The sequence below is a fragment of the Zingiber officinale genome, chromosome 8B, assembly GCF_018446385.1.
Source record: "Zingiber officinale cultivar Zhangliang chromosome 8B, Zo_v1.1, whole genome shotgun sequence".
NCBI classification, from domain to species: domain Eukaryota; kingdom Viridiplantae; phylum Streptophyta; class Magnoliopsida; order Zingiberales; family Zingiberaceae; genus Zingiber; species Zingiber officinale.
The window spans coordinates 21879495-21899974 of NC_056001.1; positions in this window are offsets into that span (position 1 = coordinate 21879495).

Here is a 20480-nt window from a genome sequence, read left to right on the forward strand (position 1 = left end):
ATTGGTAAATAAAGTACAGTAGTTTCCATTTGCATCATACATCAATGTCATTCACAATGCTACTCATACAAGAATCATAATACAAATAAACAAATGAACTTCATTTACAACTAATGAACAATAGTCAAAAGACTAAAAACCTGCTAGTTGATGTCATGTAGGATTGCACTTATTTATTATCAACCCAAGTCCCATCACAATCTTCACGACTACATGGTGGTTCTTTCTCATCTATTCCATCAACATCCATTGATAGAAACCCTCTTGTAAAACATTGGTAGTAGATTACATCATTTTCCAACTCATCATCATTTATATATTCAATGTTCTCCTTGTTAGGTGTTGCAAGTACAACATGCCATGTAGGATCTTGCGGATCTTCAATGTAAAATACTTGCTTTGCTTGACTGGCCAATATAAAAGGGTCAGATTTGAATCCAATTCTCTTGAGATTTACCAACGTGAAACCAAGATCATCAAATTTAATACCATTATTATTCTCAACCCAATTACATTTAAACATTGGGACTTGAAACTTTTGGTAATCAAGTTCCCATATTTCTTGAATGACTCCATAAAAAATCATGTCTGACACAACCGGATTTTTGTCCTTTGAACTAGCAACTTGCATTGTCTTTGTGACTAAGCTTACTCCGGAGTTTTGAACAACTCGTATATCATCACGCTCTTTTGTATGATAAGTAACCCCATCAATTAAATAACTAGAGTACTTTAACACTTGATTGCTAGATCCACGCGCTATCCACTTCAATCTTTCTGATATTTGACTAGTGGAATGACCAACTGCACTTGCAACCTATATTTCACAATGTCATAAAATATGAACTTAGCTTTGAAAAAACCTATATTTCAAACCTTATGAAACTTACACGATCACGTAACCAGTTAATAAATGTTCGGTTATGCTCATCTTGTAGCCACCTTTTAGACTTAGCCTTATGAGGAAATTTTGCATTCAAAAATGTCATGTGCTTCTTGATGAAATGATTAGGGATAAGTTAACTAATTGAATATAAGAAAAGTGGAAGAAAGTATTAATAAGTTAGAGAAATTACTCGATATAAGGATCAACATCATCATCATTTTCTAATACATAACGATGTGCTTGATGCAACTCATCATGACTAGTGGAGTGAATTACTGAACCAGATAGAGGCTTTATGAGTTGTACTCTTCGATGCCTTGATGGGATCCCAATTGTATGCACACTAGACAAGTAGTCTGAGCAAAATTCCATAGCCTCTTCCGCAATATAACTTTCGGCTATACACCCTTCAGGTCGATTACGATTTCGCACATAGCCTTTCAAGATCTTCATGAATCTTTCAAATGGGTACATATGCCTATACAATACCGGTCCACACAATTTCACCTCCCGCACAAGATGAACAGTTAAATGAATCATTATATCAAAAAAAGATGGGGGAAAATATTTTTCAAGTAAACACAATAGCATCACAATCTCTCTTTGCAAATCATCCAACTTTGAGACATCTATCACTTTATTATATAGTATATTGAAAAAGCCACACAACCGAATGATAGTATCTCTAACATGTTTAGGCAAGACACCACGGATAGCCACTGGAAGCAATTGTTGCATCAAAGTGTGATAGTTATGTGACTTAAGGCCAACAAAGTCCTTCATCAACACAAGGTTTTTAACATTGGATGAGTAACCTGTTGGGACCTTTATTCCTAACAAAGAATTGCAAAATTTTCTTTTCTCAACCTTACTTAGTGTAAAACACGCTGCTGGCAAATATGTTTTATTCTCCCCCATCTTTGGTGCCAAATCAGTTCTCACATTCATCTCCATAAGGTCTAGTCTTGCTGCTACTCCATCCTTTGTTTTTCCTGGAATGTCAAGTAACGTACCAATGAGACTTTCACAAACATTTTTTTCAATGTGCATCACATCAAGAACATGTCGAACATGTAGATGTTTCCAATACTCAAGTTCAAAGAATATAGATTTCTTTTTCCAGCATGATTTTTCATCAACATCCTTTAACTGAAGCTTCCCACTCAATTTTCCCAAACGATAATTAATACTTTCAACTCTTTTTAATACTTCATGGCCAGTTAATGGTTTTGGTGCGAGGTTAAACTCTTGATTCCCATTAAATGCTTTCTTTTGCCTTCGATAAGGATGACTTTTAGGAAAAACCTTCTATGGCCAGTATATGACATTTTTCTACTATGCTTTAACCTTGTTGAATACGTTTCTTCACCGCATATTGGACATGCATGATATCCTTTCACAACACAACCTGACATGTTCCCATATGCAGGAAAATCATTGATTGTCCATAGTAAAACAGCTCTAAGCAAGAAATTTTCCTCTCGATATACATCATATGTATCAACACCTATATCCCATAAGCATTTTAGGTTATCAATTAGAGGTGCTAAATAGACATCAATATCATTCCCCGGTTGTTTGGGACCATAAATCATCAAAGTGAGCATCATAAATTTTCTCTTCATACATAACCTTTGAGGAAGGTTGTAAGTGATCATAACAATTGACCAACAACTATATGTAGAACTCATTGAACTATGGGGATTAATCCCGTCTGCTGATATGGTCAATCTTAGATTTCTTGGCTCAGAAGCATAATCAAGCCAGTTGTGATCCACCAATTTCCAAGAGGGTGAATCAGCCGGATGACGCAAGTATCCATCACGAATTCTTTTATCAGCATGCCAAGTTAACTCCTTAGATATCTCCTTGTTCTTAAACCATCTTTGAAATCTTGGAATAGGTGGGAAGTACCAAAGGTTTTTTGCTGGAACTCCTTCATTTATCGTATTTTTTTTACCCAACTTCCACCTTGACATCCCGCAAATAGGGCAATTGGAAAAATCCTCATACTCCTTCCGGTATAAGATACAATCATTAGGGCAAGCATGAATTTTCACATAATCCATCCCTAATACAGATAAGCTTTTCTTTGCATCATACAAAGATAAAGGTAATTCATTGTTATCTGGAAGCATTTCCCCGATCAAAGTAAGTATGTCAGTGAAACTTTTATCACCCTAACTATATTTTGCCTTCAAGTTATATAATTTGACAAGTGAAGATAACTTTGTAAATTTAGTACGTCCTGGATATAAAGGTTTCTCAGCATCTTCAAGTAGCTTATGGAATTGGTTTGGATTCTCAGCATAACTATCATATGCAGCATGTACCATATCAATTGGTTTGTGTTCATCTTGGCCTACTTGATCATTCATTGAGTTCCCGATCTTAGATCTTTCCCCATGCTAAATCCATGTATGATATGTTAAATCCATACCATTACAACACAAATGTGCTCTTATAGTGTCAACATCTTTCGTCTTTAGATTACCACATCTTGCACATGGGCAAGGTATTGCATTCGGATCTATAGCGTTTTGCGTTGCAAAGTGCAAGAAAGACTCTACCCCAACCTCATAATCATGTGATAACCTATTCTTTGACATCCAATCTTTATCCATTACTCGTACAACTAAGCAGCTAATAATGAGTCAAATCCTTCAAAACAATTGTAAGAATAACATTAAATTAGCAATACTACGAACAACACAAAATTTGTAACGACCACCCTTCTTACTACTACTACTACCTGTTGGTGCAATTTCCAGTAGGTCAAGGTCGACCTAGTTGACCAAGCGTAAACCTTGGTCATGGTTTCGATGTTTGACAATACAGAAAGACATGTAGACATGGACAATGCAGGTGCAGTTGTCCATGCGGAGAGATACCGATCAGGGTCTGATCAGGTTGGATGAAGAAGAGTCAAGTAGGTCAAGGTTGACCGGATACTTGACTGGGAAGTCCTAACTGGGATGTTAGGCAGTTCGGAAAGTCCTGGTGAGTGAAACCAGGCAGTTCGGAAAGTCCTGGTGAGTGAAGCCAGGCAGTTGGGAAAGTCCTGGTGAGTGAAGCCAGACATTCGGGAAAGTCCTGGTGAGTGAAGCCAGGCAAGGGAAAGACCTAGTGAGTGAAGCTAGGCAGTTGGGAAGTCCTGGTGAGTGAAGCCAGGCAAGGGAAATCCAGATGGGTCAAAGTTGACCAGACATCTGGTGAAAAGTCCAAGCAGGGAGCTTGGCACGGGAAAAGTCCAAGTATGAAGACTTGGCACGGAGAAGACCAAGTTGGAGACTTGGCACGGAAAGTCGGAGAGGGCTCGGTAGCTCGTTCTCCGGACTGTGGTCAGAGAGGGCTCGGTAGCTCGTTCTCTGGACCGGACGGAGTCGGAGAGGGCTCGGCAGCTCGTTCTCCGGACTAGGTCAGAGAGGGCTCGGTAGCTCGTTCTCTGGACTGGACGAAGTCGGAGAGGGCTCGGTAGCTCGTTCTCCGGACTGTGGTCGGAGAGGGCTCGGTAGCTCGTTCTCTGGATCAGACGAAGTCGGAGAGGGCTCGGTAGCTCGTTCTTAGGACCAAGTAGGGTTTAGGGCTGGGAGCTCTAAACCTGGATCGATCCAGAGATACGCTGGGTTATCTGATCGGTCCGGTGACCGATCAGTAACCAAACAGAAGCTTTCGCTGCTTATCTGATCGGTCAGTAGACCGATCAGTAGCATACAGTGAAATTCCTGATCGGTCTGCAGACCGATCAGGAGACGATCAGAAGGAGACGATCAGAAGGAGGGAAAGGTCCTGATCGGTCATGGGACCAATCAGGGAAGGGCCTGATCGGTCTTGTGACCGATCAGGACCCTTGTGGACCGATCAGGGAAGGGCCTGATCGGTCCACGTCCTAGCCGTTGCGTAGCAACGGCTAGTTTCTTCTGTGTCTTCCTCGCAAGTGCAGTGCAGATTATAAAATAGTTCAAGGGCTTCTGCAGAGTCGCTTCTTCCTCTCGGTTACTTCTTCCTTCTTGCCCCTGCTTCTTGCTGCACTTGAGCTTTGCTGAGCTCTCTGCTTCGTTAAGCTTCGTGTGAGCTTCCCCGGCTGGTCAGCTGCTGCTGTTCTTCCGTGAAGTTGCTGCTTCGTCAACGGAAACCAGTCGAAGGCAAGCAAGGTGTTTTACATTCATATTGTTTGTATTTCTTGCTGTATTTCTATCTTGTTGTTGCAAGTTATTGTGGCGAGGTTTCTCCACCCAGAAGGAGTTGTTATTAGCCGGTTTTCTGGGGTCTCATCCACCGACGGATTGATAGGCTTCGTCCACCTTACGGACACGCCGAGGAGTAGGAGTATCATCTCTGAACCTCGTTACATCGACGAGTTTGAGGTTTGCTATTTTTCGTTGTCGTTTCTTTTGTTTATTTCCGTTGCGCTAACCTGATTTGTAGAAAGAAACGCGAAGATTTGGGGAGGCTATTCACACCCCCCCCTCTCTAGCCGCGATCATCGATCCTAACAAGTGGTATCAGAGCCAGGTCGCTCTTCGCCGGATTAACACCCGAGGGAGCACAAGCTAGAGATGGATCAACTCGGAGAAGACATCACCATTCCACCCTTCTACGATCGCGACGACTTCGCGTATTGGAAGGTAAGGATGAAGTATTTCCTTATGACTAACATTGAAAATTGGACTTGTGTACAATTAGGTTTCACTCCTCCGATGGATAAAGAAGGAAAACCTCTTGAGAAGAAGAAGTGGACGAAGGAGCAAATCCACCAATCCATAATCAACGACGAGGTAATGAAAATATTTGAATTCTCATTACCTAACGATATATTGTGTAGGATAGGTGGATACAACAATGCCAAGGAGTTGTGGAACAACTTGGCCAAGTTCCATGAGGGGAGCTCCACTTCAAGCCATGAAGAGGAGTCAAGTGAGCTAAGTAGCTCACACCATGGAGATGTGGAATTAGAAGTTGAGGGTTACTCAACATCTAAGGAAGAAGAGGAGGAGAGTTCTTCCTCAAGATCGGAGCAAGAAGAAGAAGCTTCTATCTCCGGAAGGGATGAAGGAGAAAGCATACAACCATCCTCAACCCTAGGTAACTCAAGCATTTTAATTTCGAATAAATTACACATAATGTGCTTTGAGTGTAGGGAATATGGGCATTACAAGAGTAAATGTCCAAAGAGGATAAGGAAGACTCCACCGGCGCCAAAGATCAAGGAAGTCGGAGTCCCGATACGCAAGTGCAAGGAGCACGTGGTGTGCTTCCAATGCAAGCGAAGGGGACATTATCGGAGTCAATGTCCGAGGGGGAGGCAACCTCACAAGGACAAGGAGACGAACACATCGATAGGGGGAGCTAAGGCAAACCCTAAGGTAATCTCTAAGGCTCATTTTTGCAATTCAAATAGAACACAAGTAGCCTTATTGCTATTGTTAATAATGGTAAGCATGATAACATTAGAAATCGATACACATGCTTAGGTGCCAAACATGTGAGTCTAGATAAGGATAACACTAGAAATACCAACCCTAGGATTAGTTCATCTAAGGATAAGAAAAATCTAGGTAGAAACCCCAAAACAACTAGACATATGCCTAGGAATACCTCAAAGAAAAATGAAAAATTAAAAATTGAGGTATTAGAGAAGGAGAATCAAGTCTTGAGGTCAAGACTTGATACTTTGGAAAAGGCTCTTAAGAACTTGGAGAAGTCATCTCTAGGGTTTAAGGGTCAAAAACCAATGTCCAAGGACAAGAAAGGTTTGGGTCACAAACCTAAGTCCCAAGTGGTCAAGCCCAGTTATCATAATGTTCCATTCGATTATGGAACAAAATCTAGGGCTAGAAAGACCATCACCAAGGTCACAAGGGGAGTCACCCCTAGAGTTGATCTTGATGAGTCCCAAATGACCAAGGCTTCAAAGCCTAGGAGGGTCATTAGAAGGGTTGCTAGGGAAGTCATCCCTAGTGAATATTTAGTGAACCCAATGAGCTCCAATAGGTATTGGGTTCCTAGGAGCGTGATTTCATCACGCTAGATGAGTTAGGGTGTGCCAACCTTACTTGAATAGGTAGTTAACATAATCATGGCAAAAGGTGGCACTTTAGGAATTTTCAAGGTGCAATCAAGCCTTGAAAATGAATTTGAAAATTATTCCTAAGGTGATTAGGATGTGCCAATCACATTTGAGGAGTTCTCTTAGGTCAATTTAATTGGCACATAGTGATCTAAACATCCTTGGTATGTGATTTTAGGTCTATTACACTTAGGAATATAGAATTTATGGCAAAATGATCAAAAATATCAAAAATGACAACTAAGGCTAGAATTAGGTATTCTCTATACCTTTATATATTATTTGCCATGTATTGTTTGTCATATGCCATGTCATGACATCATATTTATTTTATGATCATTTAAAATGTCATGATAATGCTTAGGTTAGTTAAATGTCATGCTTTATTTTTAGTTTCATACTTTATGCCATGACATCATGACATTGGCACATATTTCACTTATGATATCATTATATGTCATGTCATCATCTTGTGCATTAATGATCAATTAACTTGATTTAAGGATAAGAAACACAATTTGATGTGGAGATCAAATTGTTGTTTAGAAAAATGCATGAGAACTTAGATTAAGCTAACCTAAACCCATATCTCACATCAAAATTGACTTGAATGTGTTTGATACACCTTAGATGTGTGTGAGATATTAGGATGATGAGTTAGGATCAAGGTGCATAGTTCTTGTACCTAGATGAGCCTAATTCTAATTTGGGGATCATAGGGAAAGCTTGTGTACAAGTCATGTACATCTAGCCCTAAGATTGTGGTCCTAATTTAAATGGTTTAAAATCATTTTAAAATTGATTTGAAAAACTCTGATGAAGCTTTTCTAGTGATAGCATTCATCATTGAGCAAGTTGATACAAAGTTGAGTTAAACTTGAGCTATTTCAAAGACTTTTGAACTTTGTATCAAGATTTGAAAATGGAAGTTATTTTCATCGAAAATTATTTTTCCATGATAGTATATGTTATGAGGAATATATCCTCAAAATTTTATAATTTTTGAAATTTTCTGTGATTTTCTAGAGGTTTCTGAATTTCGGAAGAAGAAAATTTCAGAAATCAGAAATCAGAGGTCGTGGACCGATCAGGAGATTCCCTGATCGGTCCAGGTCTGTGTGGATCGGTCACTGGACCGATCCAGAGGAAGTCTGATCGGTCCGGTGACCGATCAGGGCGTGCCAACTTGCTGAAATTCGACTGGTTGTCTGAAATTTCAGCTCGGGAGTTGGTGTTTTAGGTTTCTAAAGGTTTGGAACTCTCCAAGACATTGTTGGTGCAATGGTCAAGGGGGAGTTGACCTTTAGGGGGAGTTGACCTTTAGGGGGAGTTGTCATGAGTGATATGGGATTATCACTAAATTGACTATTGACATTAGTATCAAGGGGGAAATTAGGGGTTTCAATGAAAGGTATGGGACTTTCATTAGGAAGAAACTCTTGACCTTGATTTACTCCTTTTGATGTGTATCAAAAAGGGGGAGAGAATGTCTAGAGAATGTTCAAGGAAGAACATTGGAGTTAGTGGGAGAGTTTGTTGATCACAACGAGTGAAGTTGTGAACAACGATAACTTACTCTTCAGGGGGAGAGTTAGTTGATGTGTGCCAATAGGGGGAGAATGAAGGGTTTAAGTTAGGGCTTCATTATCTAAGAAGGAGGTTGTCTTCTTAGAAGGAGAATGTAAGGTTGTAACTTAGGTTTCATTACCTAGTGGCATGAAGAAAGTTGATGCTATTGGATTAGCCTAACTTAAAGGTATTGTCAAACATCAAAAAGGGAGAGATTGTTGGTGCAATTTCCAGTAGGTCAAGGTCGACCTAGTTGACCAAGCGTAAACCTTGGTCATGGTTTCGATGTTTGACAATACAGAAAGACATGTAGACATGGACAATGCAGGTGCAGTTGTCCATGCAGAGAGATACTGATCAGGGTCTGATCAGGTTGGATGAAGAAGAGTCAAGTAGGTCAAGGTTGACCGGATACTTGACTGGGAAGTCCTAACTGGGATGTTAGGCAGTTCGGAAAGTCCTGGTGAGTGAAGCCAGGCAGTTGGGAAAGTCCTGGTGAGTGAAGCCAGGCATTCGGGAAAGTCCTGGTGAGTGAAGCCAGGCATTCGGGAAAGTCCTGGTGAGTGAAGCCAGGCAAGGGAAAGACCTAGTGAGTGAAGCTAGGCAGTTGGGAAGTCCTGGTGAGTGAAGCCAGGCAAGGGAAATCCAGATGGGTCAAGGTTGACCAGACATCTGGTGAAAAGTCCAAGCAGGGAGCTTGGCACGGGAAAAGTCCAAGTATGGAGACTTGGCACGGAGAAGACCAAGTTGGAGACTTGGCACGGAAATTCGGAGAGGGCTCGGTAGCTCGTTCTCCGGACTGTGGTCAGAGAGGGCTCGGTAGCTCGTTCTCTGGACCGGACGGAGTCGGAGAGGGCTCGGCAGCTCGTTCTCCGGACTAGGTCAGAGAGGGCTCGGTAGCTCGTTCTCTGGACCGGACGAAGTCGGAGAGGGCTCGGTAGCTCGTTCTCCGGACTGTGGTCGGAGAGGGCTTGGTAGCTCGTTCTCTGGACCGGACGAAGTCGGAGAGGGCTCGGTAGCTCGTTCTCAGGACCAAGTAGGGTTTAGGGCTGGGAGCTCTAAACCTGGATCGGTCTGGTGACCGATCCAGTGATACGCTGGGTTATCTGATCGGTCTGGTGACCGATCAGTAACCAAACAGAAGCTTTCTGTTGCTTATCTGATCGGTCAGCAGACCGATCAGTGATCGATCAATAGCATACAGTGAAGTTCCTGATCGGTCTGCAGACCGATCAGGAGACGATCAGAAGGAGGGAAAGGTCCTGATCGGTCATGGGATCGATCAGGGAAGGGCCTGATCGGTCCACGTTCTAGCCGTTGCGTAGCAACGGCTAGTTTCTTCTGTGTCTTCCTCGCAGGTGCAGTGCAGATTATAAAAGAGTTCAAGGGCTTCTGCAGAGTCGCTTCTTCGTCTCGGTTACTTCTTCCTTCTTGCCCCTGCTTCTTGCTGCACTTGAGCTTTGCTGAGCTCTCTGCTTCGTGAAGCTTCGTGTGAGCTTCCCCGGCTGGTCAGCTGCTGCTGTTCTTCCGTGAAGTTGCTGCTTCGTCAACGGAAACCAGTCGAAGGCAAGCAAGGTGTTTTACATTCATATTGTTTGTATTTCTTGCTGTATTTCCATCTTGTTGTTGCAAGTTATTGTGGCGAGGTTTCTCCACCCAGAAGGAGTTGTTATTAGCCGGTTTTCCGGGGTCTCATCCACCGACGGATTGATAGGCTTCGTCCACCTTACGGACACGCCGAGGAGTAGGAGTATCATCTCCGAACCTCGTTACATCGACGAGTTTGAGGTTTGCTATTCTCCGTTGTCGTTTCTTTTGTTTATTTCCGCTGCGCTAACCTGATTTGTAGAAAGAAACGCGAAGATTTGGGGCGGCTATTCACACCCCCCCTCTCTAGCCGCGATCATCGATCCTAACACTACCTAAGAGTGACCGTTACTTAACTACTAACTTTACTTAACCGGTATGATTAAAATCACAAGGAAACCCTACCAAAAAATTTCGACAGAGTCTCCCCTGTACCGGTGACCTTTAACTGACATACATACATAATATATACAGCCACAGGCCGCTGGAACATGTAACAAACTCTCACGCAGTTTAATAAATCCAAAACAAAAGAGAACAACACCAGAAATCATCACACAAGATTACAATTCTTCTACTATGTCCTAATCACATCAAAATAACAAATACTATCTCAAATACTCCTAACATAGCAAAAGACAATGGAAACTAAAATAAAACTTCTTTCCTAGTCCCAAGGCTTCCATAGTCCTGGCATCACACATCCTTCGAACACCTCCTTGTCGCCTTCCTTTCTATATCTTTTCCTTTCCTGTATCTACAGTAAGAGGAAGTGCAATCTATAAGTAAAATTTGCTTAGTAAGCGCTGTCTAACTCAAAAAAACACGAATATGCATGTATACAGAAAGAACTAGAAACTATATGCTCTAAAAAGAAATAAAGCATAAACATAACTGCTCATGTCAAACTAATAGCAAAGAAAAGCTAAGGAATCTACTCATGTAATTCTAATAGCTAGCCCAGTTGGTTAAGTAACAACTCTTTATTTGATTAAGTAACAACTGCTAGCCCAGTTGGTTAGCCGGGTTTTGCTCGGGTCAGGGGTTGCCGGTTCAAGCCTCGGCTTGGACATTTTCTTTTTCCAAAACTTCTTTCTTTTGGTAAAAATACCAAACGACCTCCAAAAATTTCATAAAAATACTCTAAAAATTTCTAAAAATCCCTGAATATTTCTATAGCATTTTTAAATATTTTTAAATTACTTTTAGGACTCTAATTGAGGAAATTTGGGGCGTTACAAAATTAATATAATGAATTATGTTGGATTATATCTATTAAATTTCATTTAATTATTAAGGTAAATATAGCTAAATTAATAATAATTGTGACAACTATGAATCAATTATTTTAAACATTAAGCATGTAGTAGAGATAAGAGAAGTATACTTTGAAGAGAGACAAGCTAGACGAATTGTAAAAGAAGAGACCAGGATAACATTAATTAGCAAAAAAAACTTCCAGTTGCAGATCATGCTTGTATGGATTGACAAGTTAATAAAAAAAATACAATGAAAGCAAACTTTTGGTAGAGTACATTTGTTGTTTATACCTGTATAAAAATGTTAACACTTCTTAGCACACAAACACAAACAATATAAACCCTTATAAGAAGATGAAAAAAATACTATAAACCCTTCTAAGAAGATGAAAGAGTTTTTCCAGTCATACCTGAGTTATATCAGTGTAACTGTGGATTCACCCCCTTTGAAAAGGGAATGAAGGTGGCTTGTTCAGATGTTCAGCGGGAGAGGGTTAGTCTGAGAGGATTTCGAAGGAGAGGTTCAAGGAGAGGGGTTCGCCGGAGATGTTCAGCGAGAGAGGTTTAGGCAGAGAGGAGTTTTGAGGAGAGGGGTTCGTGCAAAGGGGTGGAAGGCAAAAACGTGTGAGGAGTGGAGGAGATTGTGTGAGGAGATTGGGAAGAGGAGATTTTGTGAGGAGAGGGAACGTGAAGAGATCGCGTGATAAGGAGAGGAGAAAGACACCGTAGGCTAGGGTTCCCGAAGACTAAGGGGAGGGAAAACACGTGCCAAGAAATTTCACCATGTCTGGTATCCTCTAAAAAATGCGCAAAACAACAACGGTTTTAAAAAACCGTTGTAAAATGCGTTGTTGATTAGAAAATAATTCGCTCAACGACAACAGTTTTTACAAAACTATTGTCTTTTGTTTTTTTTTAAAGCTCAAAGACAACGGTTTTTGACAAAACCGTTGTCTTTTATCAAATTAACAACAGTTCCTTCGAAAACTATTGTCTTTATAGTGTTGTCTTTTAACATATTTGTTGTAGTGTAGTAAAGCGAAACAATGTATAGATTCCTAATCAGATTCGGGTTAAGTTAGCTAATTTATGATGGATTTAGCTAATTGGTTCCTACTTGACTAGTTATATTATACATATTGTGATTGCAGGACTCGGGTTCGGGACGAGCGTCTCGACGTGGGAGTACTTGACACGATCTACGTATAAAGGCGGGTACTTCTTGCTTTATCTATTTAGTACATTGTTCTTAGTGCATGAGTTATACCTTCGGATAGTTCCTGTATTTATCTTGACTCCATTCGTATTTTTCCTGCGTTTGATACTTCCACTCAATCATTGAGCTACTCGTTTCTGTATCTATAAAGTTTCTCATTGCTATCTATGATATTTAGCAGATATTAGACACCATATACTGGATATATAGATACCAGATACCATGTTTTCTTACTTTGACTGCTATTTATTCATGTTTCTTACTGAGCATGCTGGCTTCATATAGCATACCTGTTTCTGTTTATATATATATGATGACTGCATCATGTCATTGCATGCATGCTGGCGACCATGCCTCCCTTGTGGTTGAGAGGGTCGTTGGTCAGGGCCGCACGCTCAGCCACTCATGGGTAGTGGTAGCTGGAGCGTGCCGCTTATCCTATTGTGCCCCCCACTCGCACACTCATGGGTAGTGATAGCTGAAGTCACGAGCAGCATGGACCCCCATCCCAGACGTAGCTATTCAGCTACTATGCAACTATCCCCTCGGCTACTCGAGAGTAGTGGTAGCTGGAGTGGTGTACAGTCTGTCACTGACCCGGTCTCTCGGCCATACAAGGGTCATGGTGCAGAGGGGTGAGTGGGAGTGACCATCCGTGCATACGCTGTTATTATTATATCTGCTGATTGCTTACTTATGCTGCTATTGTTTACTTATGTTGCTGTTGCTTTCTTATGCTGATATCCTCACATAGGTCGAGATATATACCTGAGATATGTGTTTAGACGCTAGTTTACTTATTGGTAGTATACCTCACATGATACCCTTATAGCTATGAGCAGTATTGTAGCAGGTCTGAACTATTCCCGACCTTACTAGCCTATGATATGGTTACAGGTATGGACACTTATTATGATATCACAGTATCTGCTATATTCCCTACGAGACTGTATACCTTTGTATCTCTAGTTCTTTACTATACTCATGCACTATCTGTCTATTACCCGTTGAGTCTTTATACTCACCACTCCGTAAACTGGTTATTTCACCAGGTAGCAGGTAAAGGATTTATGGAGTCGCCTGGAGATCCTTCCCGGCAGTCTCATGTCACACCGAGCTTCCCGTACCATTAGTGCTTCTATACGTTTTATTTTGGTTTTGTAATTATTCGTGTACTTATATCTTTTATATGGAGTTTGCTTTGTAGTATCTTGTATTTGGTTTGATGTGGTGGTTGTCGTGTCAAGCCGAGCCGACTCGTAGTTGGTTGTATTGTGGTTTTGTGATCGTTATTTGTGATTTCCGTTGTGTTTTATTTTCAGCCGTGTGTGTTGTTTAATATATATATAACTGCGTGGTTGTGTTTATTCTTGTTCCAGCCGAGTGAGCCGATTATATAACTGTGTGGTGGTGTATATATTCCAGTCGTATGTAGCTGATGTATTTTGTATGTATGTATGTCTCAGATTGTCACTTGTACAAGGGAGATGTTGTCGAAATTTTTTTATAGGGACTCCTCGGGGGCGTGACATTATTTTAATGTTTGAATTAATTATTTCTGAATTAATTAATGTGTCTGAATTGATTTGGTCAATGTTTTGTTTGACGAAGTCACAATTGACGCTGATTTAATTAAAGTCTTGATTGACTTGATCAGAATCTAGATTATTTTGTGGTTTTGAACTTGAATCATGTAAATTTAGATTATCATGTACCATATTTGGGATAATTTCATACTTATCTAAATTATCATGCATATTATTTAAACTACTACTGATAGGGGTATTTTGGTAAATTATACTAACATTAACCGCATTCCCTAATTTAGTGGGTTTTTTTTATTGGATTTGACTCAGGTCCAGTTTTGATTTTGACTTGATCCTCTAGCTCTAACGACTCCTCGTGTAGCTTGATCAACTGGGTCCAAAGTTCATGTTCATTCTTGTACTTTTTTAGTCTGCATAAAATATTGTTAGATAAAATATTACAAATAAGTTTATTTACATTTTTGTTCAGTTCTGAGTCCCGAGAAGGTTTTCTCAATATCAGCAAATTATCAAAATTTAGACTTCCTAAGAATCATTCCATTTCTTGCCTCCAGTAGTTGAAATCTTCTTGATCGTATGGTGGTGGTTCGTGGATGCTCCGTCATTCTTGAATAGACATTGATATATTTGTAAAAAAAATAGATAAGAAACAATTTCCAAGACTTTGTCTTGGGGTAAGCAATGTGGGAGATAAAGAAATATGCATGATTTTTTTTAAAAAATCATAAATATTAATAAAAAAAAATATTAATAAAAAAATATTATTACAAATTTTATTAAACGTGATATTTTGTCAATACTAGCCAACGGTGAAAAAATGAAAATAAATTTTTTAAAATATTTTTGGAGGGAAAAAAATGAAAGGCGGTTGTACCAATTCAGAGCAGTACCTGCTCTGATACCACTTGTTAGATCATAGAGCGGGGGGTAAATAGCGATTTAAAATTCGTCATCGAGTTAGAGTAAGCAGTGGAAAAATAAGAGCAAAACAATGATAACACGAACCGATTTTACTTGGTTCGGAGCCTTCATCGACTCCTACTTCAAGGTTCGCACTCGTCGAGTGCTTTCGTTGGACAATCACTAATAGTTCACAAAATCAGATTACAAATGTAAGTACAAGAACTTTAGAGAGAAAATACCGACAACAATATAAAAAAAACTTGAGCCGTTGGTTGTCGGAGAAGCTTCGTAGAGTCGTAGCGTCGTAGAAGCATAGCACAGTAGAACAGCCGTTGGAAGACGTTGTTCTGAGGCTCCGTGGAGACCTTCTTTTATAGGCATGCTCCAGGCGCCCGGATCCCTTCCGGGCGCTTGGACCGTGACGTCGGCCGTCCAATCAGCGCTCGCCAAGCTGTCAGGATAATTTTTGCCTTCCAGGCGCTCGGACCGATTCCGGGCGCCCGGACCACCTTTCTCCAGAAAGTCCTTTTCCTGCAAGAAAGTGTTAGTCTGAAGCAAAATAAAAGCTAAACTACCCTACAAAACAGAAGTTATCACAATTATAGTAAAAGAGTAGTAATTAGATTCCGTCTCACCGAGACCGGAGTCTAGTCGCGATCTCAACTTAGATTCCCGAAATGGTTCTAAGTTGGATCGACGCCTACTGTTCCCTCGAACGAGGAACGCGTGCTCACCAAGTCACTTCCCTCGAGTGACTTACCTTAACTTATCTGCCAGACGTCCGGTCAGACCGTCAACCCGTCTGGACTTCGTGCCAACTATCAGGTCAACCCGTCGACCTAGCTGGACTTCATGCCAGACATCCGGTCAGCCCGTCGACCAGTCTGGACTTCGTGCCAGCTATCAGGTCAGCCCGTCGACCTAGCTGGACTTCGTGCCAGATATCCGGTCAGCCCGTCGACCAATCTGGACTTTGTGCCAACTATCAGGTCAGCCCGTCGACCTAGCTGGGCTTCGTGCCAGCTATTCGATCGACCCGTCGACCTTGCTGGGCTTCGTGTCAGCTATCCGGTCGACCCGTCGACCTAGCCGGGCTTCTCCTGCACACTTCGTCAAAGTGTTAGATCACTATGAAACTAACTTAACGTATTTTGTCATTCATTAAAATCTAAGTTAGACCGTCAGTGCTAACCGCACCAACAAGGTCAAAGGAAGAAATCCATGATGAGTCCCTTAATATTATGGATCCTTCTTTAGTAAGAATAAAGGGATGTGGAAAGAAATTGAAAGGTCTCGATTATGTCGTGGGCGTGAGCATCGAGGCGTGTCACATGACAAGCTCAATTGTCTAATTTTACAGTAAGGTTATGTGTTGATTAATTCTCCATTTGTATGATAATTTTATTTACAAATCAACTTTAATTCTCCATTTGTATTTACATAAATTGTGTAAATACAACGATGTGTTGATTGTCAGATCAACTGTGGATAATTATAATAACAACGATGATGACACATATGAAGAAGAATTGACATCTATAGCAGGCAAGTACTATCAAAGTTTAATTTAAAGTTAGTGGTTGATTGATTGAGATATTAAAATTAATAACTGTCTTTATTATTATAGGTTCTAACAATATGTGCTTTGTTAGTTAAATCAGTCTAAAGCTGGGTCAATACAGGAAAATTCGTGTCAAAGATTCCTTTTTCACTTTTGTTAATTATGTCTATTTCTGATTAATTAGCTATTACACATGATTTCTGATTTGTGCTTATGAATTACACTTATGTTAGCTTGATTTGTGCTTATGAATGCCCTTATCAACATTTGAGTGAATATCTTGTCACTTAGGCCTTATAATTTAGAGAACTTGAAACAGTTGCACAGACAAGCACCTAAATCTGAAGCTGTAGCACCTAAAGGTGGAGAAGACTAGCAAGATGTTGTGAACTCTTTATTCATTTCTGTATTTGTCTAAGATTTGCAAATGCTGCCATTTTTAATGTGGTGTTCTTCTGTGATATTCTACTGTCAATGAATTTAACTAAAGAAAACATTATTTCAGTGAACTTAAAGAATACTGTTACGTTGTGTGTGATATATTTATGCTTTTTGAATATAATGAATGAATGCTTTTATTGATGACAACTTTGGAGCAAACTTTGTAAAATATAAGATTTTAGGATTTGTCATTTATTGCCCATATTATGGATATTGTCAATCAGTTATTGGTTCCCATGCATCTGAAGATGTACATTTTTGCATATTGCACTTCACCAAACATTTATGCTTAATTAGAAAATGCAGTTAGAGGAAAGTTATTAGATTTATTTTACCCAAGTTAATTTATCGGCATTTTTTATACAATTTTTAGTGACAAACTGACCCTTAATCATCACTATAGCAATAGAATGTTGCGTGAAATAAGGTTGTACTATTATGCAATACCTTCCCGTATTGAGGCATCCAAACCATCAATTTTGAAGGAGATTGATATCTATGTTGGCGTGTGTTAATGATGGAGCAGATAAAATAGTCTTATGTTGCTGTAGGAATTCAGCTTCAGTTTTGGTGTAATGATTCTTTTTTTTTTTTTAAATTTTTGCAAAGTGTTAATGATTTCTTTCAACTGAGTGATAAACATATACTGATTTTATCAGTGTTCTAGGATTTTCTTTCAGTGAGAATTTGGAACTTTTTGAGTGCAGAAAAATCTTCTTACACTACGATATTCATGAACTTGTTATGATTTTATCTTTCTTTGCAAGAATATGGAATTTTGCTGGCACTTGAACTAATGGTGGATTACAATGAGGAGAAAGGGATATGTTTCTTATTTAACAATTCAGGGTTAATGTGACAACATCTAGAAATGAAGCATTCATATAGCCCCTTTACTTATTTTATCATTTTCACACCCTTGTCAAGAAAAACTAACATATGGTACAATTTTTTGTTCCATATCTTTTTGCTCAACAAAATGATAACCAATCTATTGTTCTTGGTTCTCTTGAAATATCTGACTTCATAGACATGAAAGTTGTCATTTCATTATTGAATATTGACTCATGAATACTAAAATATCTATCTTCCATTAAGCAGCTAAGCTACATTTACTCATGATAATCAATCTATTGTTAACGATACTGCCATTCCAATTTTTGATGATGAACCAACAAGTGTCATCGCTTATGCTCTTGTTTGTGCTGATTATCACTCTCAAATATCTGATGAGCCTGAGAAGTTAAGAGATGGTAGGTGATCCTGTCTGAGCGCTGAGTCGATGGACACTGAAGACGTGATGCTCTCCGCTGTCTTCGACTGGTGATGTAGATCTCCGGCGAACCTGCAAAGAAGTCGAGCCGGGAGGGGTTTCCCGGCGACGACCTTCCGACGCTCCAGTATCCATCGACTCAGCGCTCAGACAGGATCAGTAGGGAATCTCCACTTTCTTTTATCATCCAGGATTATGGAAACTCTTTCATATTTATGTCATTTGATGATATTTCTTTTACCGATGGCGTTCCTAAGGGAGGGGCAGCCACGGCTTGCAGATTGCTCAAGGAGTTTATTCTTAACTCTTTTATATTCTAGAGGAGCTACTTGACTGCCTATGTAAAGATAGGAATATCAAAATTCATGTTTAGCTAATGTCAATACATGGATTGATCCACAACTTGCAAACTCATATAACAACTTCAATCAGCTTTACTTACAATAGTTGATTCCTCCTGCATTTTGTAAAATCTGCAACAACTTCATCACATTATTTGTAACAACTTACATAAAACAATTTAGATAAAATCATCGTCTTAATTTTGATACAACCATTGCAACCACTCAAAATAAAATCAGTGTTTGAAATTTAACTCATATAACAACCTAAAATAACATGCCTAATCATTGTCATTATCATCACTGATCACAAGAGAATCCAATTGATGCTCATCTCTTTCAATGCTTCCTTCAACTTAGTAAATTTTTCAGTTTTCGAAAGTTTTCTCTTTAAATATGAACTTGAAGTTGCACATGATATTTCATTTTGACTTGGTGCAAAGGAAGTTGGTGCAGATTTTTTACCTAAGTATGCCTCAAAAGCTTTTTATGTCTCCTCTCTACTTTTGAAAGAATTGTGTATAGTGCCCTTAAAGTCATTAACATGATTAGAAGCTTCTGCCCATGTTTCATAAATTCTCATTTACCTCCAACAAATACAATATATATTTTTCCCTACATTTAAAACAACATCTAGAATGTTATATAAACAAAATATTAGAACTTAAATGTAACGATTTGTTGGTGCAGTCGACCTCTAGGGTTTCGATGTTTGACAATATACCTAAGTCTGATCAGTTTGACCAAGGGTTGATCCAAACAAGACTTGATGCTTGGAAGAGAGAAGTCTAGTCAGGACTAGATGACTAGCAAATGTAAGTCCTAACCAAAGGATATGCAGGTGAGAAGTCTACTGAGTGACGAGTCCTAACTGGAGGTTAGACAAGGTGGAAGTCCTATTGAGTGAAGTCAGGCCCTAGTGAGTGAAACTAGGTGGTGGAAGTCCTAGTGAGTGCTGGTGAGTGAAGCCAGACCCTAGTGAGTGAAGCTAGGTGATAGAAGTCCTGGTGAGTGAAGTTGGGCCCTAGTGAGTGAAGCTACATGGAGGAAGTCCTGGTGAGTGAAGCTAGACAATGGAAGTCCTAGTGAGTGAAGCTAGGCAACCCTAGGGGGAGATAACCCTAGGTTATATTTGAATTCTGTTAACATTATTTTGCCTTATCTATTGTGATAACTCAGTGTTGTAGGAGAGTTTAGCTAGCTCGACGGGTTGACCTGATAGTTGGCACGAAGTCCAGACAGGTCGACGGGCAGATCGGATGTCTGGCACGAAGTCCAGTTAAGTCGACGGGCTGACCTGATAGCTGCTACAAAGTCCAGATAGGACAACGGGCTAACCAGATGTATGCCAGGTAAGTTAAGGTAAGTAACTGGAGGGGAGTGACTTGTGAGGATGCGTTCCCAGTTAGGAAACTTAGGCGTCGATCCAACTTAGAATCATTTCGGGAATCTAAGTTGAGATCGTAATTGTTGGATCGTAGAGTTTTGCTAGAGGGGGTGAATAGCGATTAAAAATTTTCGAAAGAGTACGCAGCGGAAAAGTCGAAACCAAAACAATGCTAACACAAGAACCTTTTACTTGGTTCGGAGCCTTTGGCGACTCCTACTCCAAGGCCCGCACGCAAGGGTGCTTTCAATAGGCAATCACTAATAATTCGACAGAATATTACAAGTTAAGTACAAGAATTAATTAGTAAACGAAAAAGCCGACAATTTGTGCCTGAAACCTCTAGGGCGCCTTGAATATGACATAGTCGATCCAACCAGGGTGCTCTACGTGGCAAAATGACGTTGCGGATGAAATTTCACCTCCGGGCGCCCGGATCC